Source organism: Artemia sp. Qi Xiang Cuo, chromosome 20, assembly GCF_049724085.1.
Source record: "Artemia sp. Qi Xiang Cuo chromosome 20, ASM4972408v1, whole genome shotgun sequence".
Lineage (NCBI taxonomy): Eukaryota > Metazoa > Arthropoda > Branchiopoda > Anostraca > Artemiidae > Artemia > Artemia sp. Qi Xiang Cuo.
Window position 1 is genome coordinate 31,750,305 of NC_142813.1, and position 21,661 is coordinate 31,771,965.

At 35.8% G+C, this 21,661-nt stretch overlaps 1 protein-coding gene across 3 annotated transcripts in view; it reads left to right on the forward strand.

The window, feature by feature from the left end:
- The first annotated feature begins 4,409 nt into the window (after window positions 1-4,409).
- The window catches only part of LOC148940099 (serpin I2-like), a 156,582-nt gene continuing 139,330 nt past the window's right edge, over window positions 4,410-21,661 (forward strand). The window contains exon 1 of one of the 3 annotated variants that reach the window (XM_089105932.1): window positions 4,410-4,557. The gene's annotated coding sequence lies outside the window, so the exon portion shown is untranslated. The remainder of the gene's footprint in view (window positions 4,558-21,661) is intronic. The other 2 variants (XM_089105934.1, XM_089105933.1) reach the window with 2 other exon arrangements.

Here is a 21,661-nt window from a genome sequence, read left to right on the forward strand (position 1 = left end):
TTCAATACTAAATACTTTTTGGAGTCAAAGTTTGTAAATTCATTGAAATTTGTTTATATACCATATCAAATAATGGAGTGTGAGGCACCCTAAAGATGAAGTAACCAACAGGAAAATACAAAGAGAAAAGAGAAACACAAGCACTAAACAAAAACACAAGCCTTGACCCCTGATCTCAAGCAAAGCCAAAAACTAAACCAAAACTAGGTTTTCTAAATTCTGAAACCTGGAAATTCAAAAATTTCCCAAATTTATGAAAGAAACTTCCAGTAGGATAGGTTAGTTTGTTATCCTATCCTTCCTGGAAGGATGGGATAACAATATTGAAAATTTACCACTACACAAACCAGCCTGATGTCACTAATGTAGTCTGGCAACGAAGTTGGCGCTACCTTGGCCATGTTATCCGTACGCCAGGATAGACACTACCGAATATGCTTCTCCAGTGGCAACCAGACGTCACGCGTCGACGAGGAAGGCCCAAAAACACGCTTCACAGGACCTATGAGTGGGATAGGAGAGCCCTTCATGCATCCTTAGTCCCAGAGTGGGAGGACATCTTCGCCGCAACTCATTTCCGGGATGATTTGAGGCTGTTAACGGACGCCCTGTGTGCCTCTGGAGGTACAGGAGGAGCTAAGGGTCTAAGGTTACTTCCAGTAGACATGTTTGCTTTATTCAGATAATGGATTGAACTCTGAACCCAATGGTATGTTTATTTCTTAGCTATCTTTGTAAAGGTACAGATTAGCAGGTCAATGATTTGTCCGTCAAAAAATCAGAAAAAATTCAACTATTAAACTTGTCCACTTAAAGTCCAATTATTTTAATGCTAGAGTTTACCTTTAAGCTGGTATCTCTAACTTACATTGTTACTTTGCTTGGAAACCCTGATTCACCATTCACCAGGAACTCGTTCTGGAAGTGATGGATATTCGGTGATTGATTTTCGTTTCGGTTTTTCAGAATGTCTGGAAAGAGGAAAGCTCCACTTGTCAGCCAGCAGCAAACATTAGACAGCTTCTGATCAACATTGAACAAGCAGAAAACGCGTGCCAATCAGCAAACTTCGTACCATATAGCTTCTGCTAAAAAGACCGGCCCTGAAGACAGAATAGAGATTGCTAACGCTGAGACGGACAATGCTGCCCCTGAAGATACTGGGCTGGACTGTGTTCAAGAACAAATCGAAATTTTGGAAAGCAGCGTTTTGCAGGAATCCGATGAAATTGCATCTACATATGCCACAATCGATCTGGCTGAGGACTCAGAGACTAATTTGAAGTCTGTTGGTCACAAGTCTAAGAGGACGCACTATGCACAGATGTTTCGAGCAGAGTAGTTGACTGATACTGTGCTGAAACCTTTTCCTATTCAATCGTCAGACAGAAGCAAAAACGCCTATTGCAGATACTGTCAACGAAAGCTGACAGGAAGTTTGGCTGTCATTAAGATTCACGCGACTAATTAGCTTCATAAGAAGAATGTAAAAGTAGTATTGGAACAACTGACAGTTGAGGGAGCAGTCGGAAATGAGCAAAAGCAGGAAAAAGAGAAGTGATAGGATGGTGTCAGCTGCTGAATTACGCCTTGCAGCATGGATTGCAGCTGAAGATATTTCTTTGAGAAAAACTGATACTCTCGTTCCCGTTTTGAAAAGATCTTTTGGGGATTCAGCTACAGCCAAGCATGTTGAAATGAAGCAAACTAAATTGACTGGTATTGTTAAAAATGTTATAGGGTCTTATGGCGAGGACACTTTAGCATCTGATTTCAATAATTGCCGACGAAAGCACGGACAGATCAAATACAAAGTCCTTAGTTGTTTTTCTGAGGTATGTAGACAGTGAGAATACCGTGAGAGAAGAATTCCTGGCACTACTAGAGGTGGACGACGCAACTGCAAGTGGGTAAAAGAATCTTCTGACGAAGTACTTTAAGAAAGTTAACGTTCCATTAGAAAATAGTATTGGGATTGATCTTGATAATGCGTCGATCAATATGAAGAGTGAAAACGGCCTCGCAGCCCAGCCGCTGCGTGAAAATCCTCAGCTGTTTGTCCTTGGTTGCACTTGCCATGCTGCTCCATTGTGTGCTTCGGCTGCAGCAAAGCACTTACCTGCTTAAATTGAAACTTTTTTGAAGGAACTCACCAACTTCATAAGCCCAAACCCTAAGAAACAGTTGGAACTGAAGGTTTTCCAGGGGTTTTGTTAAATTGTCAACCACAGACTTCTGCACATTAGTGGCATACACTGGTTGTCTTTTGAAGCCGGAATTAACAGATTACTTGAACAGTGGCCAGCCTTGCATTTGTATCCGAAAAACTTGTCCCTAACATCATCGGACAGCTCTACAAGGGATAAAGTTAAAAAGCCGCTAAGTGCGATGGATGTAGGCGTGAATAAGGTCTACTTGTACTTTCTCTCGTATATACTGGCAAAGATTAACAAGTTCAACCTTGAGTTCCAGTCACGTGGAACAAGGATTCATTGCCTTCTGAGACGTTCCCGCGAGCTTTACTTGTCTACTCTGCAGTGTTTCCTTCGCCCTGAGAAGCTCAAAGGTAACTTTTACATCCCTGACCATGAGCAGTCCTGAAAACTTTTTGAAGCTTGAACATGTCAAACTTGGGATGAATACCGAGTTGCACCTTGAAAGCCTGTCAGTGGAAGACCGACGTCACTGGTTGCAAGCCATTCGAAAAGCCTGTCTTGCTTATCTTATTGAACTTGCTATTCAGATCCGTACTAGGTTAAGACTGAATTATCCTGTTCTTACATCTTTAGAACTCCTCGATCCACTGAAAGCTATGAGCAACGAATCTATGTCACTTTCCTCTTCTACAGAGGTTTAAACATATTGCTGTTAGAGACTGCAGAACGGAAGGGGAGAAGATGAAGTTGCTGGAGGACCTTAATGGTGAGTATGAGGAAATTCAGATCCAAAGCGATTTTATTTCAGAAATAGTATCAGAATCAGATTTAAAGTGTCCTCCTACATTCTGGAAGAGGCTTACCAAACTGAAAGATGGTAGCGGGAAAGCCATTTTCCGAGTGCCCCCCAAGTTTATGTTGACCCTCTGGGCTTTGTCCCATGCTTCAGCCGGTGCAGAGCGGCAGTTTTCCAGTTTAAATATTATCAAGACGACTTGGCAAAACCGATTAAATATTGACACAGTTGGAGCTCTCATGCACTCTAAGCAACTCTACCTCAGAGACACAAAATACGTTTTGGAGTGGGAGATTCCGCCCGCTCTGATTGATAGATGCGGAAAATGGAAGACGAAGGCGAACAAACCTGGTTCCTGGGAAACAGAAATAATGGTGCAGGACCGGCGGTTAAGCTTTGAAAAAGTCAAAATTGGTCTGTCAAATCGGACTTTATTATTATTTTATTTTATATTTTACTTTGAATTCCATTTTTCGTGGTCGTTTGTTTGGTTTTTATGTGTACCTGAAATTTTTGTGAAGTCTAGTCGTAAGTATATACTGAAACTATAAACTTTCGGAAAAGTTGGTTAAGCTATAGAGTAAGGCCGAGTCTGTCAAAAATTAGGAGGCTGGAAGAAACTCGTTGGACCTAATGAATAACTGGGAACACATTTCCTACATATTTGAAGGCAAATAAGCCGAATGGCCAAAAGAAATCATATTAAGATGCTGCACAAGCAGAAAAAAAAAATGCGCAATAGCTACATTTTACTTTTGTTTTCATTTTGATGACAAAAACTTTTTACTAGCTTTCTCACGCCAATGCACGTCACGCGGCGAAAGCCGCAACACGCGCACTTTTTTGGCAACATCTAGTAAAACGGAAGCCAATCTAGTAAATTTTTTCGCCCAAAACTAGTAAATCCCAAATCACCAGAGTGGCAACGCTGGTTTGGGCTGGTGATTTACCGTTAATGAGTATAGAATGCGAAGAAATCCAAGGAATGAATAGGGGCTGGATAAATAATAATTTAAAGAGGTTAAAGATGAAAAGTCAGATTTAAATAAATGGAAAAAATTGTTGATAAATGAAAATTTTGTTAAAGTTTGGCCTGAAAATGTTTGGGAGATAGGGGGGACGCTAATCAAGATTTTGTCTGAAGCGCAAGATAGGCCCGAATCGCCACTGGAAAGGGGGGACCTACGGTCAATGTATCAGCGTTAAGAAGACTAATAATTTTTGAATATGACTTTTTTTTTATTATTACAGTGAATCGAATACCACAAGTATCCGGATATTCTAGATAACGTTTTATCTAAATTTTTGATTCATCATTTGAGAAAAATGAAGGTTCTTTAATAGTGTAGAGCTTTTTTCGAAAATCCTAGTTTTCAAATGGTTCTGTTTTTCAAAGTGGGAATTTTTGAGTACACTCACTGCCAAAATATCGTCACGCCTAGAATTTCTTTAGGCAACTTCAATCCAGAACATGTTGTTGATGACGGTGACTCCTCAAAACTGGTTTCATCAGCTTTGAAGAATTAATCTAAAAGTTGGTCTGATGTTTTTCATTAGTTAATGCTTCTCATTTTGTAAGGATTTTTGCAATTTTTCCTCGTAAAGGTCAGAATCGAATTTCTTATGTATACTTTCGGTAATCTTGGTGCAAGATTCCTTCCCTGAATTATACAAGGTGAATTTACGTTCTAGGGCAGAAGTCAGATAGAAAAAAGGGGCTGTATCGTTTGATTCCCGATTCGGTACTTTTTTAGAATCTGGGCAACACGCGAGAAGTCAAGTTTCGTTAATGCTAATGAAATAAAACAGAATAAGATGAAAATGTAATAGTTTAGAAACAAATTTGGGCTATATATTTACACATTAGGGGGGGGGGGGGTAAAGCATAGCATAGCCTATATTAAATACGTATCCTAACCTAGGTATCAGGCCCCATCTATATGTAAAAGTTTGCTTCTTTTTTTTTGAATTGGTTTTAAGAACCAGTTGTTGATGGGAAATACGCAAAAAAAAAAAAAAAAAAATCGGCGAATTTACTTGTAGGGTGGAAATCAAGGTAAAGTTCTACCAAATCATATGATTGAGTTAGAAATAAAGTAAATACACCATTCGATGCCTTTTTTTATGCTGATAACGAATATAATAATCATTTCTATCGGAAATGAATTTCAGCCCCCCCCCCTATATATACCTAACCCTGAATTGGCATATATAGGGGGGGCTGAAATTCATTTCCGATAGATATGATTATTATATTCGTAATCAGCAAAAAAAAGGCATCGAATGGTGTATTCACTTTTGTCCTAACTCAATAATATGATTTGGTAGAACTTAACCGAAATCAAATGTTAAAAACATTTGATTTGATTCCAATGCTCTTTCCAAATATAATAATCACTGCCATCACAATTGTATCCTAGCCCCCCTCCTAATGGTGCCAAATATCTCCCTAGGACTTAAACAAAAGTCTGCTGATTTGGGGGATTCATCAACAGTTGGTTCGTAATGCCAAATGATGGGCTAGTAGCTAGTAAGAAAACAATGGCTAATAGATTATAAAAAATCAACAAATAATCATGAGTATAAGAAGATACGATATCATCGAAAGATAGATGAACCTCGCTATAAATATAATGAGGTAATTGAGTATTAATCGAGACATGATTTGTTTTATCCTTCTGTTTTTTATGGAGTGTACAGTTTTCTTCCTTGGGAAGGGGTATTCTCTCCGAGTCCTGAACTTGCGGAGAAAATATACCGCGACTCAGAAAAGGATACTTGGGCATTTTTCGCGTATTAAACAGGTGTACAATCGCTATCTAATTTTTTGCATTTGAAAAAACCGATAAAGAAACTACTTTCTTGTAATATATTTTAGCCGAAGCTGCAGTTCAAAACTATTTCATTTAACCATTAGTTCAAGCCATGTCATTGAAAATAAAACAATGCAATAAAGTCTGGATAAAGTTATTAGAAAAGAAATGTCACAAGCCAGGCCTTTGTATGGGCCACTGTGAAAAAAATTAATTTAATAAAATTAAGTTTTTACGCGGGAAGTAAAGAGCGAAGTTGAAACTTGAAACAGACAAAAATTATTACTTCACAGCCTATCTAATATATACCAATAAAACTAGTACAAATAAACCAACTAATAATGACTCCCTGTACTTCTAGGATTATAGAAAACGCGCTTTATTGAAAACACAAAGTCAAGTATAAAATTCCGGAATATTGATTTGGGAGTCAAAAGGGAGTATGTAGCCTGACAACAACAAACGAATCTATAAAGCTTTTCAAAGTCTTACACCAGTTGTGAATTCAGTAACTTTCAGCATACAATTAAAATTATCTGAAAAACATAAGCGTAAAATTAAATATTTTTGTAATAACCGCGAAGAGATTGAACAACATAGAGAAATATAGGATTTATTTATCAGGTTGCATTTTGGTCTCGCCAGCTATAATACCAATAGTGAGTAATATACAGTCTTAAATTGTAAGAAACATGCTTTAGTAATGCTTGAAATGAAGATCAAACGAGACATAATATGAAGTCTAAAAATCCGATTTTTTCTCTCTATACAATAGTGAATTTCAAGCTATGATACAAACTCTAAAGCTAGTCTATAGTCCTAATACAATCAAGATGGCTTTACTTCGAACTTGTGTACAAACTAATCATGACATGTCCTTTTCAGAACAAACACAAGAGTCAGTCATTGAACTGAGCCATTGTGCAGAAGTGATAACAAATAAAACGTAAAAAAAAATAAAGCAACAATCCTATAATGGATTGTTGCTTTATCTTAAAAGGGATTGACCCTAAAAAAGATTGATAATATTTTTATTCTGTAAAAAGTGTCCTTAATTGGCTTGCTTTTACTGTACCAAAACTCCTATATTATTTTGTGTGTTCAGTAAAGCCCTAGTTTTCTATAATCCTAAAAGCACAGAGAAACATAATTAATTGGTTTATTTGTACCAGTTTTATTGATATATATTAGATAGGCTGTCAAGTAATAATTTTTGTCCGTTTTAAGTTTCAACTTCGCTCTTTACTTCCCTCGGAAAAACTTAGTTCTTTTAAATTAATATTTGTTCGTTTTTTATTAAAATTTAATGTAGAAACAACGCTGTCATGATTTTTTTTTTATTTATTCGGAATAATGTATGTTCGTTTTAAGTTTTGATGTACTCCTTAGTTTCAGCTGAAAACTCATTTTTAATATAATTTCTAATTATCACCGATCTACAGGAGATACTACACCTCTATAAAATACTGCAAACATCCTTGACATCTGTGAAAAACTTTCAGTCTATAACATAAAGTTCATTATCTATTCTTCATAATACAATACATAATTTTCTGGAACGTTTGATTTTCGATGACCATAAAGCTGTTTTTACCAAAAAATCATTCTTTGAGGTTTTCATTACAGTATGTCCATGGATACGTTTAGACCCCGGTGCCACGCCGGTACATCGACCGAACGCCGCCAACGAGAGGCCCGGTTGACTGCCGCCGAAGTGTCGCAACGCTGCCGGTGCGCCGCACGCGCGCCGCTGCTGACAGAGGCGGTGGCGTTCGACTGACTTTGAATTGATTTTGCGGCAATTCTTTATTGCGTCAACCCCAAAATCGGAGCTTTTCTTTTCTATTGTTTTTAAGTATTTTGATTTATTAGAAATCAAGCAGGTCTTGCACTCTCCCTAAATTTTTGGGGATTCCCCTGAAAATCTCTGTGTCACCCCGAATAAAATTTGGTTCTCCGAAATCTCCGAAAATCAACCAGTCACGATGCCACCCCTAGTGATTTATCACTAGGGACTACCCATGACAAATATTTCTTTGCATACCATGATTCTTTACTACTCTCTTGTTCGTTAATTTTCGTCTCTTGTGTTACTTTGCATATAAACCAGACAGATACAATTACAATATACACGGTTCTTCATATGCTGACAAAAGTATCGTCTTTATGAAATTAAATGATAAACAAGTATTTTGACTAAGTAAGGAGGAAAGTAGGGAGCGACATTAAAACTTAAAACGCACAGCAATTATTCCGTATATGAAAGAGGCTATCCTCTCCTCAACGCCTCACTCTTTACGCTAAATTTTTTTATTGTTTTAAAAAGTTGAGTGGTGAAAAAGGGTCACACTTTAGCGTAAAGAGTGAGGCGTTGAGGAGGGGATAGCCCCTTTCATATACGGAATAATTGCTGTTCGGTTTAAGTTTTAATGTCGCTCCTTACTTTCAGTTAAAAAAAAACTTATTTTTTATTTAATTTCTGAACGCTTTTCAACTAATGCGGGTTCGATTTTGACTCACCGTGCATGAAAAACTAAAACACAATTTGAATATTATTTTTGGCAGATTTATTCCGGATATGAAGCTTCCCCCTCCTCAATACCTTGCTCTTTACGCTAAGGCTGTTAGCACTTAAAAAAAAAACTTCCTATTCTAATTAAACAGCCCCTGTGTTTCAGTTTTAGTAAACAGTCAAAATTTAGTGTGAAGAATAAGGTATTGAGGAGGGAGCAACCCTTCATATATGACATAATTTCTGTTCGTTTTTCAAATAATGCCGGTAAATCAGACTCACCCTTTATGAAATATACCCCTCCCCCTCACGGAAAACTCCTACGTGGAAATTTCATCCAATGTAAACTTCACCCCCTCCCCGTCAAATTCCCTCCAGACAGTTCCTTCCTCAATGAGAATCCCCTCCCCTCTCTGTAAAATGGCTTGTGAATGATTCACCCTGAAAAATTCTCCTTAGCATTTTTTTCATTGGATTAAGACCTTAATGTCTAGCTAGTTTCTCGATCACTCCAGAGATGCCCCCTTCCGTGAAAGTTAATTTCCAGAATATAAAATGTACAGATAAATGCCCCCGGATAAGTCCCCCGGAACATTTCCACATGAAAAAATTGGCAAAGAGTATGCAAGATTGTTGAAAACACTTTTTTATAGTAATTGTGTCAAAACCCCTCAGTGTAACATTTCCTTAGAATATTCACTCATCAGAAATTTTCCTCCCAAAGGAAGATTCTCCTCTTAGAAATCCACCCCAAGCACACCCATCCCCCCCCCCAAAAAAAAAATTGGCTGTATGCTTCCCAATAACAAACACTATATGTAAACAACGGGCAAAGTTCACAACTTGCAGCCCTTCTTCCGGGGACTATGGCGGGTCATTTTACACCTAAAAACATAGTTATTAGATATTTCAACTATACTGAAAAAATGGCTATCTCAAATGTTCAATCTGGTGACTTTGGGGGGGGGGGGGGAATATGGGCGTGGGAGGGAGCCTAGTTGCCCTCCAGTTTTTTTGGTCACTTAAAAAGGGCACAACACTTTTGATTTCCGTTTGAATGTGCCCTCTCGCAATACTTTAGGACCACTACGTAGATACGATCATCCTAGGGAAGAAAAAAAACAAACAAATAAGCACACATCCGTGACCTTTCGTCTGGCAGAAAAAAAAATACAAAATTCCACATTTTTGCATATTGAAGCTTTAAATCTCTATAACAGGGTTATCTGATACGCTGAATCTGATGGTGTGATTTTCATTAAGATTCTATGACTTTAGGGGGTGGTTTCCCCATTTTTCGAAAATAAGGCAAATGTTCTCAGACTCATAACTTTTGTGGGGTAACACTAAACTTGATGAAATTTATATATTTGAAATTGGCATAAAAGTCCGATTCTTTTGATGTATCTATTGATATCAAAATTGGTATCCTTTTTTTTTAGAATTTCGGTACTATTGAGCCGGGTCGGTCCTTACTTACAGTTCGTTACCACGAACTGTTTGATGAGCTTAAACCATTTTGAATACAGTTTCCCAATTGCTATAAGATTCTTGCATCATTCGTAGTCAAGAATATTATTTTTAAGTTGAACAGAACGCTTACACTACACAGGTCCAGTTCAATTTTGAATTTGGTAGCAAACAGATTATTGTGATAGCTGAATCGTAATTTTGTAGAATTTTATAGAATTTGCTATGTTTTGGATACATTTCCTTAATGTTTAATACACAATTATTGAACGCCTGATAGATCAAAGAGAAAACAATCTTCTTTCTGAAAATTTCCCCCCCTCCGAAAAAACCTTCTATTGAGACAAAATTTAGCTATAGACTATGTACAAGGTTGGAGGATTGAAGATTGAAACGAAAGTGACCACAAAAATATCATTCATAAAAAAAATTGTATGTTATTTCTTATAGGGGGGGGGGATATCGGGCTATCATTTTTAAATGATAATACCTCAATTTTATTTAATTAAAGCAGGGATGCCAAAAAGCTAATTATTTTTTCCATTTAAAGCGGAGACGGAAGAAAATGATATCAAATTCCCTGGGAAACCATAGAAATATTTTCATAGACCCAGGGCCCCCTATTCGGACTTTTTCATTGTCTTGGGTATTTTTGGATTTCTTATAGGCTACTGGCCTAATTTGGCGTTTGTGTGTGCTCCCTTTTAGTTAGATTCCTTGGATTTTATTGAATGCCACGGCGAATCTATTATCTATTATTTCATTTATTATGCAAGGGCTCTGAAACGCCACAGCCATTTCGTTTCTACCATATTTCTACTTCTCTGAAGAAATATCGAAGAAGACCATCGTCCAGCCATTGACTTGTGAAGTTTTTAACTCATGAATAGGCCCGAATCTTTTGCAAATTCAAGCTGGGATTTGAGAAAGACTGATGAAAACACTAATGTTTGTGATCACCATTCATCGCGCCGGCGGCGCGCCGCCGACATCTTACCAGAGGCGATGCAAAAAATTATAGGTGGCGCACCGGGGGAGGGGGGGACGGTCTTCCCTTATTGGCGCGGCGCTGGGGTCTAGATGCATTGAAATCAATTAAAAAATCACCTTTTAATTTGTACAATCATAGCTCCCTTACACCGTGGGGGATTGAACCTAGGAAGTTCTAATCGGTAGGCCCGGGTACTTTCACTACACTGGCAAAAGGGTATATTTTATTATTATTTGAAAAGTTTATGTTGATTGGAAGAATCATTATTTGTTAGCTTAAACCTTCACTCATAAATCATGTCCATGGATAGTAAACAATACGACAATACAAACATCAAAAACAAGAAGAACAATAGGGAAATCTTTTCACAAGACAGTGAAGATAATTTGAATGATTATTTCGGCCCTATGTCCAAGGGCCGTCCTCGGCAAAACAAAAATATATAAAAGAAAGAAAGCTCACGACAAGATGCGACAGATAAAACTAAAATGTAAAATTTTTCAAAACAGTCCTGGCATCTTTACTCCAGCGAAGTTCAACCAGAACTGATAAATACAATGAGGTAAAACAAGGCGATTCATTGAAATGAAAAAAAAAATTAAAACACTTTCTTATTGCTAATTCTGCCTTTTTGACAGCTAATTAAGTTTTTATTGATTTCAATTGCTTCTCAAAGTACCTGCTTTATGCCTAGGTCATTGTTAATAAGGGCAGATTCTTCAAAACGTATTTTGTGGCTAGAATTTTCAAAAACATAGCTGCCTAAGGCAGAATCAAAAGAAACAGTAGCAATATTAGAATTTAGAGCTTTGGTAATATCATCTTTATGCTGCTGTAGGGGTGTCTCTAAATTCCACCTACATTGTATGCCACAATCGCATGGTACTTGATAGACCTCTCTTTGGCGAGTAAATTGGGTTTTATCTTTACCAGAATCACAGTATATAAATTATAGGCAGTATGATCTTTCCCTATCTCACCCATTATAAAAACCCGGACCGCGGTGCGAGTACTCCAGAGAACGTATAAACATAATCGACATTATATCTTTTCACGGGTAGACAAGTCAGATTTCTCTTGAACGTGAAACTTGGCTTCAATGTTGGAACACTAAATTTTGAAGAAACTAATTTTAAATTAATTTATTCCAATACATATATGAAAATCGGTAATTAGTAGTGCAATGTTATTATTAGATGTTTTTAGGAATTAAAAGTAGGCTTCGAAGTCTCAAGTTGGTTCCAAAGGCAATTTGAGAAAATTTCTGCCAAAATACGTGTTCCAGGGTAATTGGACCGCTGATGGCAGATCAAATGAGAGGAGCTGCTGTTTGTACGCGCTAATGCAAGAATATGTGGGAGGAGCTGTTTGTTCGTACCGAGAATGAAGAGCCAGAAATTATCTGCGGTAGACTTACTGCTACATCTTTATACTGTGACCAGAATTTAGGAAATTTATGATTTTGAAATTATTGGTAAATACTACATACAGATTATTTTGTGTGCAAACTTTTTTAAGATTCGTAGGGATTTTGGGATGTAAGGGAGGTAAATTATGTTTGAGGGCTTATTGTGATTCTCAAATGGTAAACTACCATTGATTTTACGGGAGTTTCTTTTCAGTCTACGGTTAATTATATTATTAGTAAATAAAATTGGATACCCATTTTCAAAAAGTATCTCCCTGATAAAATTTACTTTTGCTTTGACGTGGGAATCCGAACAAATATTTAGGGCACGATCGACGAGAGGGATTACGACACCTCTTTTAACTTGGGGGGGGGGTTGATTTAAAAATGTAAATATGTATTTTTTTGTGTTGGTAAGTTCATTTTCCCCATAATTCCAAAGTGAAATTACGTCATCCATGTAACGTCCCCAAAAGATATGTTTCAAAAGCATGAATCCGACACCCAATTTTCAATATGTTCCACATAAATATTTGCCAGTAACCCGGAGAGGGGATGACCCATCGGTAAACTATTAATTTGCTGGGAAAAAGAATTACGGAATCGGAAATACATTGAGCCTACAAAAAAGTGGAAACACATCTGCCCTAGACAAGGGCAGATTTTTGAAGAATTTGCCCTTATTAGCAATGATCAAGGCGTAAAACAGGTAATTCGAGAAGCAATTGAAATCAGACTTAATATTAATAATAATATTTCCTTAAATAGGGACTTCGGGGAATATTCACTAAAGGCTATATACACGAATTTAATTAATAATGACCCTACAAAATATAAAAAAAAAAAAAAAAACAAGTAGACATTAATACAGAACTGGTCACAAAAAGACGTTTGAGATTAGCTGCCAAAAAGGCGAAATTATCAATATGAACGTGTTTTTAATTATTTTTCTTTTATTTCAATGAATCGCCTTGTTTTACCTCATTGTATTTATCAGTCCTGGTTGAACTTCGCTGGAGTAATGATGCCAAGACTGTTTTGAAAATTTTACATTTTAGTTTTATCTGTGACATGTTGTCATTAGTTATCTTTCTTTTATATGTTTTTGTCTTGCTGAGGACAGCCCTTGGACATAGGGCCGAAATATACAATCAAATTATCTTCACTGTCTTGTGAAAAGATTTCCCTAATGTTCTTCTTGTTTTTTGATGTTTGTGATGGGAAGGCAGTGTGGTCTTCGTCGTTAAATATGACAATATTGGGTACTTACGTGTTAGAAAACTTTTTTTAACGTTTTATAGATTTGAAAATAATACTTATTAAATATAAAAAGAACAGCCTTGATATGGCATAAAATTCTACTGAAATCATACGAGTTGTATTTTCAAACACTGGGGGCATTGACCTGTCATCTATTAAATTTTTTGAGCCATAGAAGAAAGGAAGTGAGAGAGATAGTGGCTTAGTAGCATTTTCCCTGGGTTTATTTAAGCAAAAAAAAAAAAACATTCCTGACAGTCTCAGTTAACTGATTTCTGATCTTTAAGCAATATTAACCATTGAATCATTGGAATTATATTTGATACTTGTCTAGAATCCAGTAGTCACGCCATAAGCTAAGTTTCGGTAATGTTAATGAAATAAAACACAATAGGATGAAAATGTAATAGTTTAGAAACAAATTTGGGCTATATATTTGCACATTAGGGGGGGGGGGGTAAAGCATAGCATATATTAAATACGTAACCTAACCTAGGTACCTTTTTTGCCCCTTTAGCCCCAAAAAACTAAAGTTTAAACGCTTATCACGGAGTGAGCAATACCTCACAAGTCAGCGGAAACCTGTTTTTCATGTAGCATCTCGGTCTCTCTCGATGCGGTCTTTCTCGCGTGACTACTAGATTCTAGTCAAGTACCTTATATTTTAATATCCTAGAGACAAAGAAAAGTAGATTTGAATCAAATCTAAGGAATGTTTTTTCGTAAGTTTAGAGAGGCAAACGAGTCTTCTGTAAAGTCTTCCAAGCTTTAGAACTGGGGAAGAAGAAGAGATTGAAAATATCTTCCCAGTGTGCAATTTAGACTTTAAACAGTTTTTAGACGCAAAAGGTTTTCTGAGATAAAAAAAAATCATCTAGAAGTCTGCCTTATTTCAAATTGGCATTATAAATCAACAATTGACGAATTAAACTGACAGTGAAAGTTTTCTTTTTCAGCTAGGATAAAACAAAACTAGCACTAAATAACATGATCACCTGATAGTGAAAGTGATAATTTGCAAATTTCGAATCCATTGTCACAACTCAGGAGTAATATCTTCCCATCCCATTTGAGGGTGCCCTCCGTTTTAAACCTTAAATGTATATTTTAAGACCAGTTATAACCGGGCATATCTGATGATATAATAAGATCACTCTATGTATGAGTAAACAACTTTCAAGAAAATTTTCGAAATCTTTTATTACCCCTGATCAAAAAAGAATTTAAGCGTTAAGAAAATACCTATTTAAAACCACAAGATTGGTCGGCCTTATCGAGTTGACTTCCATAGCTTTATGGTGGTGGAATATTGAACTAAGTCCATAGATCATTCTGAATTAAGGTCTTCAGAGGAAACTAAAGAGCAATGTTAAAACCTAAAACGTATATGAATAAAGTCATCAAAAGACCTCTGGAGCTTGGCCTTGAGACAAATCTCATATGTTTCTTATTCTAAACATTTTGGTTTCTCCCCAAGGTACTTACGTGTTATCCCGACCATACACCTTCAGTTAAGATCGCTTAAAAACTGGCATTCATATTCTAAATGTTCAACTCCCAAAGTGACCTCATGGTACTCCAAAAGTCTTATATTCAATTTTTGATCACACTCAAATGAGCTGCATGTTTTATATCCTCAGCAATTTCATCTGTGTTCTACATTTAACATCTCCTTGATGCGATCTTTGGTATGGTGGGTGCCTGCCAGTGTACATACAAAATGAATTCAAGATCGTTGGGGCCACTTTTTCTGCTATGAAGTATACTACTCGCGATTCAGAGAGAAACTTGACCACTGTCAGAACTATAGCTTCTAATGTAGTAAACTAATCGTAATTCGAATGCTTTTATTCCTATTCTTCCAGACTTGTCCCAAATTCGAAAAAAAAAACACCCTATGGCTATTCTTCCTGTTACATCTTGATTGCGTCAACCCTCTTTATAAGTTTTTCATAGGCAGCGCAACAGCACTGCCTAAGTATAGAACAATGTTGGCACAATGTATTATTTTTTTTATGTTTTTAGGCCGGGGCACTTCGTATCGAAAGAGTTGTCGTAGAAACTTCGAAAAGGACTCATTCGATTGGAAATTGGAGTGGCTTGTGCCCTTTTTAATAATTGAAAGTGATCAGAACGCAACTAACACCCCTTCCACGCCCACCATTTCGCCAAACACATCCAATAAAAATTTTGAGATGGCCTTTTATCGCAGTGTAGTTGAAAGTTCTGGATATTATGTCTTTAAGGATGATCAACCCCCCCACACCCCTCAGGGCAAGGGATGTAGGTTTTGTCCTGGGGGTATTAAGGTTCTTATAGAGCGTTGTAATATAGACTTTGAAGGGCTAGTGCCCTTTTTAGAAGTCAAAAGTGATTAGAGGAAAACTAACACCCCTCCCTCGCCCACCATTTCCCCCGAAACATCCAAAAAAAATTTGAGATAGCCATTTTGTTCAACGTAGTTGAAAGGTCCAGAAATTATGTCTTTGAAGATGACTCTCCCCCTATAACCCTCAGGGCAAGGGTTGTAAATTATGCCCTGGGGGAATATAAAGTTTTATAAAAAGTGTTATCGTAGAAACTTCAAAAAGGATTCATTCGATTGGAAATTGAAAGCGTTAGTGGCCTATCTAATAGTCGAAGGTGATTAGAGGGCAACTAACGCCACTCTCTAGCTTACCATTTGCCCAAACACATCCAATCAAAATTTTGAGATAGACATTTTGTTCGACGTAGTCGAATGTTCTGGAAATTAGGTCTTTGCCAGTGTTGTCGTAGAAACTTCAAGAACGACTCATTCAGTTGGGAATTGAGAGGGTTAGTGTCCTTATTAATAGTCAAAAGTGATTGTAGGGCAAATGCCCCCCCCCATGCCCTTCATTTCCTCAAACACTTCTGATCAACATTTTGATATAGTAATTTTGTTGAACGTAGCTGAAGGTTTCGGAAATTATGTTTTTGAGTATGACAACCCCCAACAGCCCTCAGGGCTAAGGTTGTAAGTTATTCCATGGGGGCATATAATGTCGTATAGAAAGTGTTAGTAGAAAGAGAGGTGCTACTCCCACGCGACACCCCTGCTGCCACCTACAACTTTTTTACATAGTTTAATTGGGACAGTGTCAATGACCTCTTTTTCCAAGGTCGATTTATTGTTATTGTTTTGCCCAAGTGCCCGCTAGGGGAGAATGTTATGATCTAGGAAAGAGTATTTGTTGTTTTTGGCCAAGTGCCCGCTAGGGGAGAATGTTATGATCCAGGAAAAAGTATTTGTTGTTGTTGTTGTTTTGGGCAAGCTCCCAGCGAACGTCAAAGGAGAACACATGGTTATTCAAAGTGGGACAGCTGTGCTGACAGTCATTAATCAAATTGTTTCCGGGCAAAGTTTAATACTGTCTGACAGAAGACGTCAAGTTAATTAATGTCTTTGGAGTTCGACCAGAATTGTTTCTGAGGCAAAGTTTAGATCACACGTGACAGATGATGTCATGATTGATTGATTGGCATGAAAGGGGAATTAATTTGTTGTTTCTAAGGGGAATTATTGATTTACGAAAGGGGAATGAATTTGTTGTTTCTAAAGAGAATCGTTTCCGAGCGAATGTTTTGATCTTAGCGCGCGAAAAGGTTTCTTTGTAATTTCAAATGTGAAAGCACAGGGATGCCAAAAACAAAAGGAACTCACTGAAATTACGTTTAGGGATTATTTGGGCGAAGCCGTTTTTAGACATTTTATGGAATTATTTCGGCGAAACAGTTAGAGACATTTTAAAAGATGATTTAAAAGATGATTTTAGAAGAGGATTTGAGGGTAAAATTCTGTGGTCGTTATAATACACAAGTTGTATTTGAACAGTGTCGTGAGGTCCTCTACCCCAACCCCAAAGGGTTTCGATCCCCCCACCCCCACCCCGAAGGAAGCCCCCCGGTCCCCAAAGGTCCACCGGGCTCCCAAAAGACCACCAGGCTCCCAAAGGGCCCCCCGAACCCCCAAAGGCCCTCCCCCGGTCCCCAAAGGTCCACCGGGCTCCCAAAGAACCAATCGGCCGTCAAGTGCCCCCCAGACCACCAAATGCCCTCCCCGGGCCCCCCAAAGGCCCTCCCCCAGGCCCCAAAGGTCCACAGGGCTCCCAATGGGCCACCCGGCCCTAAAGGGCCCCCCAGACCCCCAAAGGACCCCCGGCGCCCCAAAGGCCCCGGAGCCCCCATTTTTTAATACTTTTTTATGGCTTTATTATATCTTTTCAGAACAAGTTATTTTCTTAATGTCCATCCTAAACCCATTTTACAAGTTGAAGTACCCATCCCTTTCACCCACAACTTTACTTTACTGATTTTTGAATGCTCCAACACCAAGCAATTCTTTTCAAAGGCATTTCAGAGCACTATCTTTTCTTAATGTCCATCCTATACCCATTTTACAAATTGAAGTACCCATCCCTTACACCCACAACCTTACTTTACATCTTTTTGAATGCTCCAATACCAAGCAAAAAATTTCAAAGGGAATTTCAGAACAAGATCTTTTCTTAATTTCCATCCTAAACCAATTTTACAAGTTGAAGTACCCATCCTTTTCCCCCCCAACTTTACTTTACAGCTTTTTGAATGCCCAACACCAGGCAATTCTTTTAAAAAGGCATTTCAGAACAAGTTCTTTTCTTAGTGACCGTCCTAAACCCATTTTACAAATTGAAGTACCCATCCTTTTCACGCACAACTTAGTTATAGGTAAGAGTTTGAAGTTTTACCTTAGAGACTTAGCTTAGAGTTTTAGTTTGGTTTAGTTTTAGTTAAAAGTTTAGAGTTTTTTTTTAGCTTAGACTCTTAGCTTAGAGTTTTTGTTAGAGTTCTAGTTTAGTTTAGTTTTAGTTAAGAGTTTAGAGTTTTTAGCTTAGAGTCTTGGCTTAAAGTTTCAGTTTGGTTTAGTTCTAGTTTATTTTAGTTTTAGTTAATAGTTTATAGTTTTTATCTTAGTGTATTAGCTTAAAGTTTTATTTTGGTTTTTTTTTAGTTAAAATTTTAGAGTTTTTTTTAGCTTAGATTCTTAGCTTAGAGTTTTTGTTAGAGTTCTATTTTACTTTAGTTTTAGTTAAGAGTTTAGAGTTTTTAGCTTAGAGTCTTAGCTTAGAGTTTTATTCAGAGCTCTAGTTTAGTTTAGTTACAGTTCAGAATTTAGAGTTTTAGCTTAGAGTCATAGCTTATAATTTTACTTAAAGTTCTAGTTTGGTTAAGTTTTAGTTAAGAGTTTCGAGTTTTAGCTTAGAGTCTTAGCTTAGAGTTTTTGTTAGAGTTGAAGTTTAGTTTAATTTTAGTTAAGAATTTGATGTTTACCTTTGAGTTTCAGTTAGAGTTCTAGTTTAGTTTACTTTTAGTTAAGAGTTTAGAGTTTTTAAGCTTAGAGTCTTAGCTTAAAGTTTTAGTTTGGTTTAGTTTTAGTTAAAAGTTTAGAGTTCGTTTTTTTTAGCTTAGAGTCTTAGCTTAGAGTTTTTGTTAGAGTTCTAGTTTAGTTTAGTTTTAGTTAAAAGTTTAGAGTTTTTAGCTTAGAGTCTTAGCTTAGAGTTTTATTCAGAGTTCTAGTTTAGTTTAGTTACAGTTCAGAATTTAGAGTTTTAGCTTAGAGTCATAGCTTAGAATTTTACTTAAAGTTGTAGTTTGGTTAAGTTTTAGTTAAGAGTTTCGAGTTTTAGCTTACAGTCTTAGCTCAGAGTTTTTGTTAGAGTTCTAGTTTAGTTTAGTTTTAATTAAGAGTTTAGAGTTTTACCTTAGAGTCTTAGCTTAGAGTTTTAGTTAGAGTTGAATTTTAGTTTAGTTACTGTTGAGAATTTATAGTTTTAGCTTAGAGTCATACCTTAGAGTTTTACTTAAAGTTTTAGTTTGGCTAATTTTAGTTAAGAGTTTCGAGTTTTAGCTTAGAGTCTCAGCTTAGAGTTTTTTGTTAGAGTTCTAGTTTAGTTTAATTTTAGTTAAGAGTTTGATGTTTTACCTTTGAGTTTCAGTTAGAGTTCTAGTTTAGTTTAGTTTTAGTTAAGAGTTTGGGGTTTTACCTTAGATTCTTAGCTTAGAGTTCTAGTTTATTTTAGCTTTACTTAAGAGTTTAGAGTTTTAGCTTAGAGTCTCAGCTTAGAGTTTTTGTTAGAGTACTAGTTTATTTTAGTTTTAGTAAAGAGTTTAGTGTTTTTAGCTTAGAGTCTTAGCTTAGAGTTTATGTTGAAGTTCTAGTATAGTTTAGTTTTAGTTTAGAGTTTTATCTTAGAGTCTTAGCTTAGAGTTTTTATTAGATTTGAAGTTTAGTTTAATTTTAGTTAAGAGTTTGATTTTTTACCTTTGAGTTTCAGTTAGAGTTCTAGTTTAGTTTAGTTTTAGTTAAGAGTTTAGAGTTTACCATATAGTCTTAGCTTAGATTTTTACTTAGATTTCTAGTTTAGTTTAGCTTTAGTTAAAGTTCAGAATTTAGAGTTTTAGCTTAGAGTCATAGCTTAGAGTTTTACTTAAAGTTATAGTTTGCTTAAGTTTCAGTTAAGAGTTTAGAGTTTTTAGCTTAGAGTTTTTTTTGAAGTTATAGTTTAGTTTAGTTTTAGTTAATAGTTTAGAGTTTTAGCTTAGAGTCTCAGCTTAGAGTTTTTGTTAGAGTTGAAGTTTAGTTTAATTTTAGCTAAGAATTTGATGTTTTACCTTTGAGTTTCAGTTAGAGCTCTAGTCTAGTTTACTTTTAGTTTAGAGTTTAGAGTTTTTTAGCTACTAAACTAAACTTCAACTTTAACAAAAACTCTAAGCTAAGACTCTAAGCTAAAACTCTTAACTATTACTAAACTAAACTAGAACTTCGACAAAAACTATGCTAAGACTCTAGGCTAAAAACTCTAAACTTTTAATTAAAACTAAACTAAACAAGAACTCTAACAAAAACTCTAAGCTAAAATTCTAGGCTAAAATTCTAAACTCATAACTAAAACTAAACTAAACTAGAACTCTAACTAAATGTCTAAGCTATGACTCTAAGGTAAAACACCAAACTCTTAACTAAAACTAAACTAAACTAGAACTCTAAAATAAACTCTAAGATAAGACTCTAAGCTAAAAAATCCAAACTATTAACTAAAACTAAACTAAACTAAAACTCTAAGCTTAGTCTCTAAGGTAAAACTCCAAACTCTTAACTATATCTAAACTAAACTAGAACTCAAACAAAGACTCTAAGCTAAGACTCTAAGCTAAAGCTCTAAACTCCTAACTATTACTAAACTAAACTTAAACTATAAAAAAAAATATAATATAATACTATAATATAACAATATAAAATATTAACTAAAACTAATATAAAATAAAAATTCAACAAAAACTATAATCTAATGCTCTAATATAAAAAGTATAAACTCTTAACTAAAACTAAAATAAACTAGAACTCTAAAAAAAACTCTAAGCTAAGACTCTAAGCTAAAAACTCTAAACTCTTAACTAAAACTAAACTAAACTAGAACTCTAACTAAAACTCTAAACTAAGACTCTAAGGTAAAACACCAAACTCTTAACTAAAACTAAACTAAACTAGAACTCTAACAAAAACTCTAAGCTAAAACTCTAAGCTAAACTCTTAACTAAAACTAAACTAAACTAAAACTCTATGCTAAGTCTCTAAGGTAAAACTCCAAACTCTTAACTATATGTAAACTAAACTAGAACTCAAAACTAAAATAAACTAGAACTCTAACAAAAACTCTAAGCTAAGACTCTAAGCTAAAATTCTAAACTCTTAACTAAAACTAAACTAAACTTAAACTCTATGCTAAGTCTCTAAGGTAAAACTCCAAACTCTTAACTATATGTAAACTAAACTAGAACTCAAAACTAAAATAAACTAGAACTCTAACAAAAACTCTAAGCTAAGACTCTGAGCTAAAATTCTAAACTCTTAACTAAAACTAAACTAAACTAGAACTCTAAATAAAACTTTAAGCTAAAAAACTCTAAAATCTAAACTAAAAGTAAACTAGAATAGAGCTCTAACTGAAACTCAAAGGTAAAACATCAAATTCTTAACTAAAATTAAACTAAACTTCAACTCTAACAAAAACTCTTAGCTAAGACTCTAAGCTAAAACTCTAAACTATTAACTAAAACTAAACTAAACTAGAACTTCAACAAAAACTCTAAGCTAAAAACTCTAAACTCTTAACTAAAACTTAAGCAAACTATAACTTTAATTAAAACTATAAGCTATGACTCTAAGCCAAAACTCTAAATTCTGAACTTTA